The sequence below is a fragment of the Gallinula chloropus genome (genome assembly GCF_964237585.1).
Source record: "Gallinula chloropus genome assembly, chromosome: 1".
Classification (NCBI taxonomy): Eukaryota; Metazoa; Chordata; class Aves; order Gruiformes; family Rallidae; genus Gallinula; species Gallinula chloropus.
In genome coordinates this window covers 197,246,401-197,257,852 of record NC_140085.1, presented here as the reverse complement: position 1 = coordinate 197,257,852, position 11,452 = coordinate 197,246,401, and positions in this window count along the sequence as shown.

The following is an 11,452-nucleotide window of genomic DNA, read 5'->3' as shown; positions in this document are numbered from 1 at the left end:
CTTTTTTTAGGGTGTAGGGAAATTACAAAATACAGAATAATGGTTGTAATCAATATAACTTGGAAGCCCTTTTCTTTCAGGAGCAGGATTTCACAAGAAATACTGGACTCAAGTTTATTCAGGTTGAGAGAGGGAGGAAGAAGAATGTCATGGGTTTGGCTCTTTTCTCTTGAACCCCCCAGCGAGCCATGCTGGGAAATTTAGAACTTGTGTTCTGGCAGAATTGGAACAAGAAGCTCTGAAATGGCTTACACTGGGCATTGCATTATTTTAGCTGAGGGAGCCAGTGTGAGGGGAGAGCAGGGCACTTGCTCTCTTTTGCTTGGATTATTTAGTGTTACTGCAAAATAGAGTCCCATAGAGACTTAACCTTTTGGTAGCAGCTGCTCTACATCACAAAGACATACAATTCTCCCATGCATCTCTGCTTAAAATACACAACCAAGCATGCACCTTTTGTCCTACACTACTTCTTGTCCCCTTTCTTTTCCCATACCAGTTTCCTCCCTGGAAAGGAGGTTACAGGGGTGGGAGAGGTGATACCACTTACCTCTGACAGTGTGTGTGGTTTGTGTGCGCTGCACTATCAGGCATAATAACTGTGTGATGGTTTATGTGCTGATAAACAGCTCTTAGTAGGTCACACACTACCCTTTTTAGAGGCATTGATTTGAATTATAGCAATAAAACCAAAGCTGAAAATTGCTTGAAACAATCAAGGATGGAATGAATTGTTGCCTGTGCTTTCATTATGCCACCAGCATGCTTCCTGCTATGCTGATATTGCAGCTGCACAGCTTGACCTAATTTGGATGACAGCTTCTCTATACCTTAGCAGCCATGTTGCTACCAATATAAACTCTCAGGAGGGGCAGAAGATGGTTGCCTGTATAGGTAAACTGCAGGTTTGTCCTGCTGCCTGTGAGTGCCTGTGGTTTCATGACATGCAGTTCATTTTGAATGCCCTGTACATCTGGAAGTGTCAGTTCTTAATAAGCAGGTATTTTCATGAAGGTATGGCTTTGTGCAGATCTGTTGGGTCCCTGGATTTCCTGAACATCTTTAGCACTTGCAGAGATGAGCATGAGAATAAGGTCAGTTTTACTGGTTTTACTATCTTTCAACTGTAGGAAATCAACTCATCATTAATCAGCTGCTGATACTCAATGGCACTGATATAAAAACATTCACTATTAGCTATGCCTCTTACCAGGTTAGCTGCATGTGTTTTGAAGAAGTTTGTATTGTTTTGTTACGCAGAAATTTCGTGTCTGTCTTTTGCTGCTTGGTATAGCAGCCACGTTGGTGCTAACAAGAGGATGGGAGAGCTCTGAGTGATCTGTCACCATCACTGCCCCCAGCAACTGTCATCGTATGTACCTGCTTGCCTCTGGCTGGCTGTGCTATGTGAGTGTCCTGGTTTTCTGTACTTCAGAGTTGCACAGAGAAATGTCCATCAGCCTGACAGAGTTAGTTAAGCAGCCAACGTGGTGTTTTGGATTCTCAACTTCTCTTTAGGATTGTGGGGTTGCAGGGACCTAGTAGGGGCCAAATCTATTTAACTTCAAGGAAGGGTAAAATGTAATGTCATGGCTGATAAACAGAAGGGGAACAGAGCTGATCATCAGCCCAGCAAATAGAGCTATTAAAAGAAGTTTGATGTCTGGAAAATGAATGTGTACAGACATCAAATAAGCTGTTTTAACAGTGACTGTAATAAAACTTTAAAATCTGTCATGGGCTGGGGTGGAGCCTCCATTGCTGGAGTTGGGTGACTTTCTAATTTGAGCATTTCCCCTGGTAGAAGGATTGCTCAGGGAATCCTGGGATTGGTGTATGGAGGAGACCTGGCCAGATCATCATGACTCCTTACTCTGTGATCTAAGGACTAAGTACTCAGCATTGGTGAGGCTGCATCTTGAGTGCTGTGTCCAGTTCTGGGCTCCTCATCATAAGAAGGACATGGAGGTCCTGACATGAGTCCAGAGAAGGGCAACCAGGCTGGTGAAGGGGCTGATGAGCAAATCTTATGAGGAGCGGCTGAGGGAGCTGAGGATGTTTGGAGAAGAGGAGGCTGAGGGGAAACCTTATCACCGCCTACAACTACCTGAAGGGAGGTTGTAGAGAGGCAGGCGATGGTCTCTTCAGCCAGGTGACAGGAGATGGGACAAGGGGAAATGGCACAAAGCTGCACCAGGGCAGGTTCAGATTGGATGTTAGGAAAAGAATTTTCACTGGAAGAGTTGTCAGGGCCTGGAACAGGCTGCCCGTGGAGGTGGTTGAGTCACCATCCCTGGATGTGTTTAGAAGACGGGTAGATGAGGTACTTAGAGATATGGTTTAGCATAGGACAGGAACGGTTGGACTCGGTGATCTTAAAGGCCTTTTCCAACCTTGTGATTCTGTGACTTGAAACACAAGGTCACTTCTGGACAATTTTGGAAGCTACTTTGTGCCATAAACTGCATATAAAGAGACAGAAGAGATTTTTCTCCGGATTTCTTCAAACTGCTGAAATGAGGACTAAGTAATTTTAGAGTTGTACTGGTCCAGGGACCTGGCAGACAGTAAAACCACAGTGTGTATCAATGGAGCTTATTAAAATAGCGAGTCTGGCAGGATAGTATACTATGATGGCTGCTTGTGATGTTCGGGTGTTTGTTTTTTAAAACAGGCTGCAGCATGATCCATTGCTTTCCTTTCTGTTGCTGAAGGCTTGGAACTAGGTTGTAAACTGGAGTTAAGTCCCGGAGACTGTTTTACAAGGCTTTCATTCTAATGTCAGACTGCCTCTGACCTCCAAAGCTTTTAATCTGTATTTCTCAACTTTCAAGGTGCCATTAAAGTATTGCTAACTGAACAGTTGCAAAGACATGAAAAGGAAAACTTTAAAAAACTTTTTTCCTTGATTTTTGTATTTAAAAAGGGACATATGCTGGTACTCTTAAGGAAAAAAAGGAAAGATGGACTAAGGAAGCATTATTTTCAGAGGCTTCAGTCTACAAAACAGCAAGCAGCCTTTACCAAGGTAGTCATTTTTCACTTTCTTATTCTTCCCTTTCCCTCCCAAGCACCACAGCAGGGTCTTTTTTCCCACCAGATAATTCCTTCAGAAAAGCCATTTCTGCCATATGTTAAAATTCCTTGTAAACAATCAAAGCAATCAGGAATTTCATTCACTTTTACTTCAGTGGATGTAACTTCACTCTGGATGATCAGCAGAGGTGGAGTGGTGTGATGCAGCTGGGAGTGCCTCACTTGGGCCTGAACTGACATAGGTTTAGTAGAATGTTCCAAAGACCACTGTGTAATGCCTGGAGCATCCTCTCAGGGATGCGGTACAGTCATGGGTTAGGAGAAAGGGCATAGAGCCCCTCAAAAACCTGATCTGCCAGTAGCAGGGCCTACATTCATGTCCCTGGTGTACAGAAATGCTGTGTGGAAGTGTCTGTCCCTGCTGAGTGTCTCCAGAACAGCCTCACTAATGTCCTCATTTGCATCACTTCACTTGAGAGTGAATTGTAAAATCAAGAGTATGGAATTCTTCAAGTAGAGCATGGTCAGCAGGTCAAGAGAGGTTCTTCTGGTGTGATGTGTATGTTGGCCCTAGTGAGGCCACATCTGGAGAACTGTGTCCAGGTCTGTGCTTCCCAGTTCAAGATAGACAGGGAACTACTGGAGAGTCCAGCGGATGGTTACAGGATGATAAGGGTACTGGAGCATCTCCCATATGAGGAAAGGCTGAGAGCTGGGGCTGTTCAGTCTGGGGAAGAGAAGACTGAGAGGGAATCTGATTAATGCTTATGACTATCTAAAGGGTGGGTGTCAAGAAAATGGGGCTCCAGACTCTTCTCAGTGGTGTCCAGTGACAGGGCAAGAGGCACTGGGCACAAACTGGAACACAGGAAGTTTGGACTGAGCACGAGGAAAAATTTCTTCCTTTTGAGGGTGATGGAGCCTTGGGACGGGCTCCCCAGAGAGGTTGTGGAGTCTTTTTCTCTGGAGAGATTCAAAAACATACCTGGACACAATCCTGTGCAACCTGCTCTAGGTGATCCTGCTCTGGTGGGGGTGGGGGGATGGGATTGGATGAGATGATCTTCAGAGGTCTCCTCCAACCCTGCCATACTGTGATACTGTATTATCCAGGTCGGAATGCCTGGAGGTGCCAGCACACTTCGTACAGAGACTAGTTCGTGGCAAACTGTGATTTCAATTTGAACCTCAAATTTGAAATTTTGAGTAAGAGCCCACATGTGTATTAAAAACAACTCCTGTCCCTGTCCTGAATGATATGGGCAGCATGTGATAACCAGAGAAAAGGCAGAAGGTTTGACTACAGTATGAAATAATAAAACAGACTTTGCAGCCCGTTCTGAAGAGTGAGTGTTATGGGAAGAGGCTGGGAGCCAGGGTGTCTTGTGTGATGGGGAAGCATTGGGTACTGCAGCTCAAGCAAGCTGAGGTTTCTCTGCTGGTTGCTATGGCTTCTGGATGTTCTGTAGACTGAAGCAGCCTGTGAGTGTGTGTTTATGTTTAGGTTTCAAAAAAGAAAAAAAAAATGCATTTAATTGCATCAGGGCAGATATTAATGACCTGCAACATCAGGAGGTGGTCAGGTGCAATATGTTAACAGAGCATCATTTTTTATCAGTTCCCTCTGAATGACAGGTGGGGCAGGAGGAGAAGTTGAAGCATTTTTGTACAGGATAAACGAGCATGTTACGGAATTTTTCTGTATCTGTAAGGGAAAGGCACTGACAGGTACTTCTGCCAAGTATTCCTGGTCTCTTCCTTTGTATCATCTAACTGGATCCCGCAGATGCTGTTCGGCGTGAGAAGCCAAATGAATCTCTCTCACGGTAACATCTCACGAGGCTGGTAGTTCAGTTTTTTTCACCAAGCACATTTCAGTATTTACATTTTAAGATGCATAAGTGCCTTTATACTTGAAGTGATCCCTGGGATCTCTGCACTTCCTACTTAAATAGAGAGTATTTTTAAGGGATGCGTAGAAGGGTGATACCACTTCAGCAACATGGCACGTGACAATTTTAAGTGCTGTCATAAGCACCAAAGATGTTAAAAGCAATGTCTTTGCCCTAGAAGGATTTCAGAAGTTTGGAAAGGGTACGTTCACATCCAACCTTGATGCTCTGTATGTTGGAAGGGAAAAAAGTCTTAACTAACTGACAGAATCCTTACAGTTGTATTTAACAAAGGGAATGTAATATATACAGCATGGGGATGTTTTTAAAGCATTTAGTTACCTCCTCTAAAATTCTTTTTGCTTACTCAACACTTGTGACTAATATAACATAAAAGGGTGGCTTTGCCTACTGTTCTGTTCAGTGCTTAGCTGGAATACATAATTTTATTTTTTTTTGTCAGGATTGTATATTACCTGTGGGATCTGTCCTAAGGAACCCTATGATCTCTTGAGGTCCCTTCCAACCCCTACGATTCTGTGATTCCCCAAGACTTTTCCTGTCACAGCATTGATAACTGAAGGAAACTAGACTATCACAGAAGATACGTCTTCCTGAAAGCAGGCATGCTGTGACTTCTGGGAGGCCATTCCTTCACCTGAAAACCGGGATACCCAAAGCTCTTGACTTTTGGCTCACTACTGTGGTCCTGCTGCGCCGCTTCTTGCTACCAGCACCACTTCTACATCAAGGTCCTGCTAAATCTCTTGAGCCCGCTTAAAATCCTGATCCTATTTTTGGGACCCTCTCACCTCACCCTGGTCAGTAAGTGTTGGGCATAAATAGGAATACTCCAAAAGCTGATGAGGTGACACAAAATCTGCAGTGAGTACGGCACTCCCGCTTTACACAAAGGTTTCCTTCTCTATCTCACACATTAAGAAGGCTGCTGAGGCTGTGAATTTTACAACTCAGTTACGTTTCTCCCTCCTTTCTTGAAGCCCTCTATTAACCTTGGGATTATATGCATGGGTTTAAATTTCAGCAGGATAATAACTGCAGGAAACGGCAACCAGTTGTGGGGGTGAAAAAAAAAATCAATTACAAGAAATTGACTAAAAGGCCAAATCAAATACATAAAACTCAGCGGTGGGATAATAAAATACAAGCAATGCGAAGCTGCTTTTCACAGAATCTATCTAGTTTCTGTGTGTGCTGCCCTGAGGGAAGATGTAGAAATGGGGTGATTGCATCTTCCTGATTGCTGGGGGGTGATTTGTCAGCTGTAACGATGAGAGGGTGATTCTTTTCTTTTCAATTAAAGAGGCTGGCAAACAGAACTTAATGTTAGCTCTATCTTATCATTAGAATTGTAGAGATTTGTAATAGCAGCATTAAAACTCTCCGAACAGGAAATGAACAGGACCATCTAGGTGATGAAGGCCCAGGAGGGATTGCAGGAGGAGGGCTATAGGAAAGGCAGGTGTTTAAGGCAGTATGGTAAGTTCCTGGTGCATCTGCACGAAGTCCATCAGGACACCCAGAACAGGTGTTTGGGGGAACCTAAAGCAGGGGACATCCTAAAAGAAGGTGAAATCTAAAAACAACCCAAATAAAAAGACAGATCACCTGTGCTTTTAAGAAGTGATGTCCAGAAGAAGCGTAAACATCCTTTTCAGCAGCATTCAGGTAAAAAGTCTAGATACTTTAATAAGCAAATCGTGGACATGGGACAGAATGGAGAGGCAAAAGATCACAACCATTTCCAGATTCTAAACAGTTCAAAAAAGACTTATCAAAAAACCTTTCCCCTCCTGTAGGTTTTGCATTGTTGTGCTACTCTGCTGCTAGAGAGAAGCAGTGTTAATTAAAACCAAATCTCTGGCTTAAGAGTTCAACTATCGGTCTCCAAGTACAGCTCCTTTCCTCAGCATTAACTTGTGTGGTGTTTTGAAATGCTGAATGATCATGTATGGCAAAACACATGTTTACCTTCTGTAGTAGTTTTGTGTGTCTGGGTTCTGGTGCAGGAGGCGGGGGGCTGCAGGGGTGGCTGCTGCAAGAAGCAGTCAGAAGCTCTCTGCAGGCCTGGCAGAGCAACCACCAGCCAGCTCAAGGCTGGAGTCACTGCTGACTAAGGCCAAGCCCATCAGTGGTGGTCACAGAGCCTCTGGGAATAACATATAGGAGAAAAAAATGCAAGCAGCTGCTCTTTGCCACCAGAGAAGGGAGAGAGAAGATTTAAGAAACTGTGCAGACACCAAGGCCAGTGAAGGGTATGGGGGGAGGAGGCACCCCAGGTGCTGGAGAGAAAGATGCCCCTGCAGCCTGTGGAGAAACCCATGGTGGAGCGGGTGTCCCCCTGCAGCCCATGGAAAAGGCCGAGACCCCACCTGCAGCCTGTGGAGAGTCCCCATGCTGGAGCAGGGGGAGACATAGAGGAGATGCTGTGACCCACATTGGAGGTAGCCTCTGCCACCATTTGGCAGATTAACAAGAAAGAGATCCACGTCAGAGCATGTTTGCTGAGGGGGCAGCTTGTGACTCTGTGAAGGACCAGGCTGGAGCAGTCTGGGCCAGAGAGACTGAGAGATGTTTTATGATTTGTGACCGCACGCCATAGCAGTGACCCACGCTGGGGCAGCTGGGGAAGAGCTGAAACCCTGTGGGAAAGGACTCACGTTGGAGAAGTTCATGGTGGACTGTCTGCCGTGGGTGGGACCCCATGCTGGAGCAGGGGAAGGGTATGAGGCTCTCCCTCAGGCTAAGAAGGAAAACAACATGTGAGGAACTGACCAAAACCCCCATTTCCCCATTCCCTGCCCCTCCCCGTGCCACCATGGGGGGAAGAACGGAGCAAAATCCTGACTAAATTGAAGTCTGCTAAGAAGGAAGGGTTGAGGGGAGGTGCTTTAAGATCTGGCTCTGCTTCTCATTATCCGACTGGTGTCACTGGCTGTGAAGGCCAGTGTCATAAATGAGAGTTTTCTTTACTCTGTGTTGAGTCTGTTCTGCCCGTGACGCTGATTGCAGAATGATCTCTCCCTGTCCTTATCTCAACTCCTGGACCTCTCAATATTCATTTTCTCCCGTCCAGCTGAAAAGAAGAGTGATAGAGCAGCTTTGGTGGGCATCTAGCCTCCAGCAAGGGTCAAACTACCACAGTTTCTCATTCATTTACACCCTTCCCTGCAATCTCACTTCCAGAAAAAAAAAGAAATGCCAGCTCTGCCACAACAGATTACTTGATTTACTTGTGTTAGAGATCAAGTAAAATATCATAGCTGGGAGCTTGGTTCCCAGTGGAAAGGGCAGCTGTCTCTGCTAAAAAGACTTCCAGAAGGGGTAGAGGTTTTTTTAAATTTTAAAAGAGTGCTAAAACCAGGATAAAAGTGGTCAAAATGTGTAAAAAGCTAACCCATCCTGGCACTTCTGAATTACTTAGTGATTTTTTCTTACTTTGTATCATGTTCATAAATTGCTACAAAAAGAGAAGATTTGAGAAAAAAAAATAAAGTTTCATCTGCTTGGTAACATGTCCCAGCACTCCTTTTTAAAATACATATATATTTATGGATGTATAAAAATATATATAAAAATTAATCAGACACATACATAGCGAAAGGTTTCTTTATCTCTTTTTTTTTTACAGTTCAGGATGCAGCCAAATATCCCAATCCGGAAACTTTTCACTAGATGGACTGAGATCTACACAATATTACTTAACCTCCTTATCTCTAACCTTGGCTTGTCTTGCCTGTTGAGATAAGGTTTTCAAGACAAGGCCTGGCCACCATCCAGAGTCTGAGCAGTGTTCTGCATGCAGGAGCCTTTCTTGTTGAGCCCTGAAGCACTGTGCTAGAGAGAGGGCTAAATAATGAGCAGTAGAAGGTGGTAGGAGCTCAAGCCCAGCACTGTCTTAATAAACACTTTTATTGTGTCTTACTCTCTTTTCAAAGTCGTGTCTCAGGGCAACAGGAAGAAAAGCAGCTTCCTGGCTGCTGTTTGGGAGTCAAGCAGCTCTTTCTGGAAGGGGACGTTAGTTGCTCCTTCCCTGGAACGTAAGTGAGGATGGTGGGCAAGGCAAGACCTCTGGAAGCAGAAGTGGTAAAGGGAGAGCCTGAAAGATGAGGAGGTACTGGTAAGAAAGGGCAAAACCAGCCAATACAGCCAGGCCTCAGAGAGGACCATAAAAGTCTTCTTTCTGGTGTCCCAAGTAGTCTATGGGAAGATTACTGAGAGGGGAAAGCATAAACACCTGTTTGAACAAGATCAAAGGAATGTGAACCTGTGCTGCAAGGAGTCTGTGAGTATATTCCATCTCTCTGAATACCCCAAGCCATGTTTTTTACCTTTTCTTTACCTTTACCTTTAAAACAGCTGTTTTCAGTGGGCTGAGAAAAGGTGTGGTCACATAGAGTGATGTGGCCACAACAGGAGCTGTGCTCCATGTAATGGTGAGCTTGGTGCCTGGTCCTGCTCTTGTCCTATGTGCTCCACTGAGGCCATAGCTGAAAGCGAAGAGAGTTTTTTGGGGCAGAAACTCTGATGTAGCCTGGCTGGAATATACCAGCTGAAGAGCTGAATCTCTGGTCAAGAGGCCATTCTGTTAAGCCTTTCATTAGGCAAAAATGTTCATCACTTTTATAAGAAATGCTTGCTCTGAGCAGAATATGGCTCTTCTGGATGTTAGACATTCATGATGATGTTTTGTAGTTGATTTATGGAGTCACACCAGGACAGTATTTGGCCATCACAGCAACTTCATTGCCACATGAAGCCAGCAGAAGTCTTCAGTCAGAATGGACCATTCCCTTGCCTGTGTGGGGCAAGGAGACATTAGACCCAGGGTTTTTGGTTGTACTGATGAAAAATGAGATCCTGGTTCTGACTAAGAATGAGTAAAAATGAGAGCTCTGGGGTCTGTTGTGTTATTAATAAAAACTGCTGTATCTAAGGACAGTGTGGACATCACGTCTTGGGCTGAGCTCCTCATGCAAGTGAAATGCTGTGGCAATACATTTATAATGTGTCTCGAGAGATTCTTTTTAAAAATATATATTAACAATAGATGCTAACATATTTCTGTGTAAAAATGTCCAGAATCATATTTTCTTAGACAGTAAAAGGGGAAAAAAACCCAAAGGCTTTAAAAAAAACCCCGAACACCAAATCAAACACCCCAATCCTCTGCAGATATAAAGCAATTCCTTTCTTTCTTGACCTTTGTCTTGAAGGGAGCAATAATAATGTTTCTGTTGCTCCTGTGGATGCAGTGTGATGTGTCCCTGAAAGGTAATAGGTATGCAGCTCAGTATGTCTCTGTCTCTCTGCAGTCAGTAACCTGTGAGAGGCTGCTGCTTATTTGCAAATTCTCTAAACTGGGTCGTTACTCATGTTGTATATCACTTGCAGGTTATGCTTTTACATCTAAATGCTGAGGTTTGGTTTCTGATAAGACATGGGAAGCATCAGTAATGACTGGGTACCACTGTGTCCATCTGTGGTTCTGCAACTTGAATAACCATGGAAAACTCTTCAAGAAGCTCGAGTGCATTTCTGCACATATTAAAATATCACTGGAAGAGAGAAAACAGGGTGGAAGTTCAAGAAGTCATCTATCATTTTCAAGCACTTTACTCTTGGGCACATCAGTGTTACTTACAGTGAGCAAATCCTGACATACTGAGCAATGTCAGTGATTTCAGTGCAACTGCTCAGGTCACCAAACGTCAGTCTCTATGAGTAAGAGTGTAGGATCTGCCCTCCCTTTTTTGGTAGACAGATACCCGCAGGCAGCTGAACTTACTAAACATCCCAGATGTTGAAAATTGCCATCAATGCTGTGTGTTTTGCACAACTTCTCTTTCTTTTGTAGCTGTTTTTAAATGGGGTGGTGTTTGGGTTGGGTTTTTTTTTTGGGGGGGAGGGAGTTTCTTCTGAGAGTCATTTATTGTTGTTTATCATCATTTTCATAAGTCTGTGAGCCTTTTTTCTACTGAGTACAATTTGGTTTGAATCAATACTTTATAAAAACGGTCAGTTGGACCTAAGGAAAAGGAAGATAATGGCTATGGTCATCCCAGACGAATGCATGGTGGCCGGGCACACTCAAGACGCCATGGAAGTGACCAGAAAAGCTACCCTATTCCTGATAGATCATTAATAAAACTCTTCATACCTTTCCACCAGCATATCTATTCTTGCAAACTTGTGACATGGTGTACTGGGCTGACAGTTGGACTTGATGATCTTAGAGATGTTTTCCACCCTTAAAGATTCTATTCTATGATTCTAGAACTGGCACAGAGTCTAGATTGAAGCCTGTACACAGTGATGCTGCCCAGAGAGGTTGTGGAGTCCTCTTCTCTGAAGATATTCAAGACCTATCAGGACACGATCCTCTGCAGCCTGCTCTAGGTGATCCTGCTTTAGCAGGGGGGTTGGACTTGATGACCTCCAGAGGTCCCTTCCAACTCTTGCCATACTGTGATTCTCTGAATCTGTTTAACATGTACTGACAT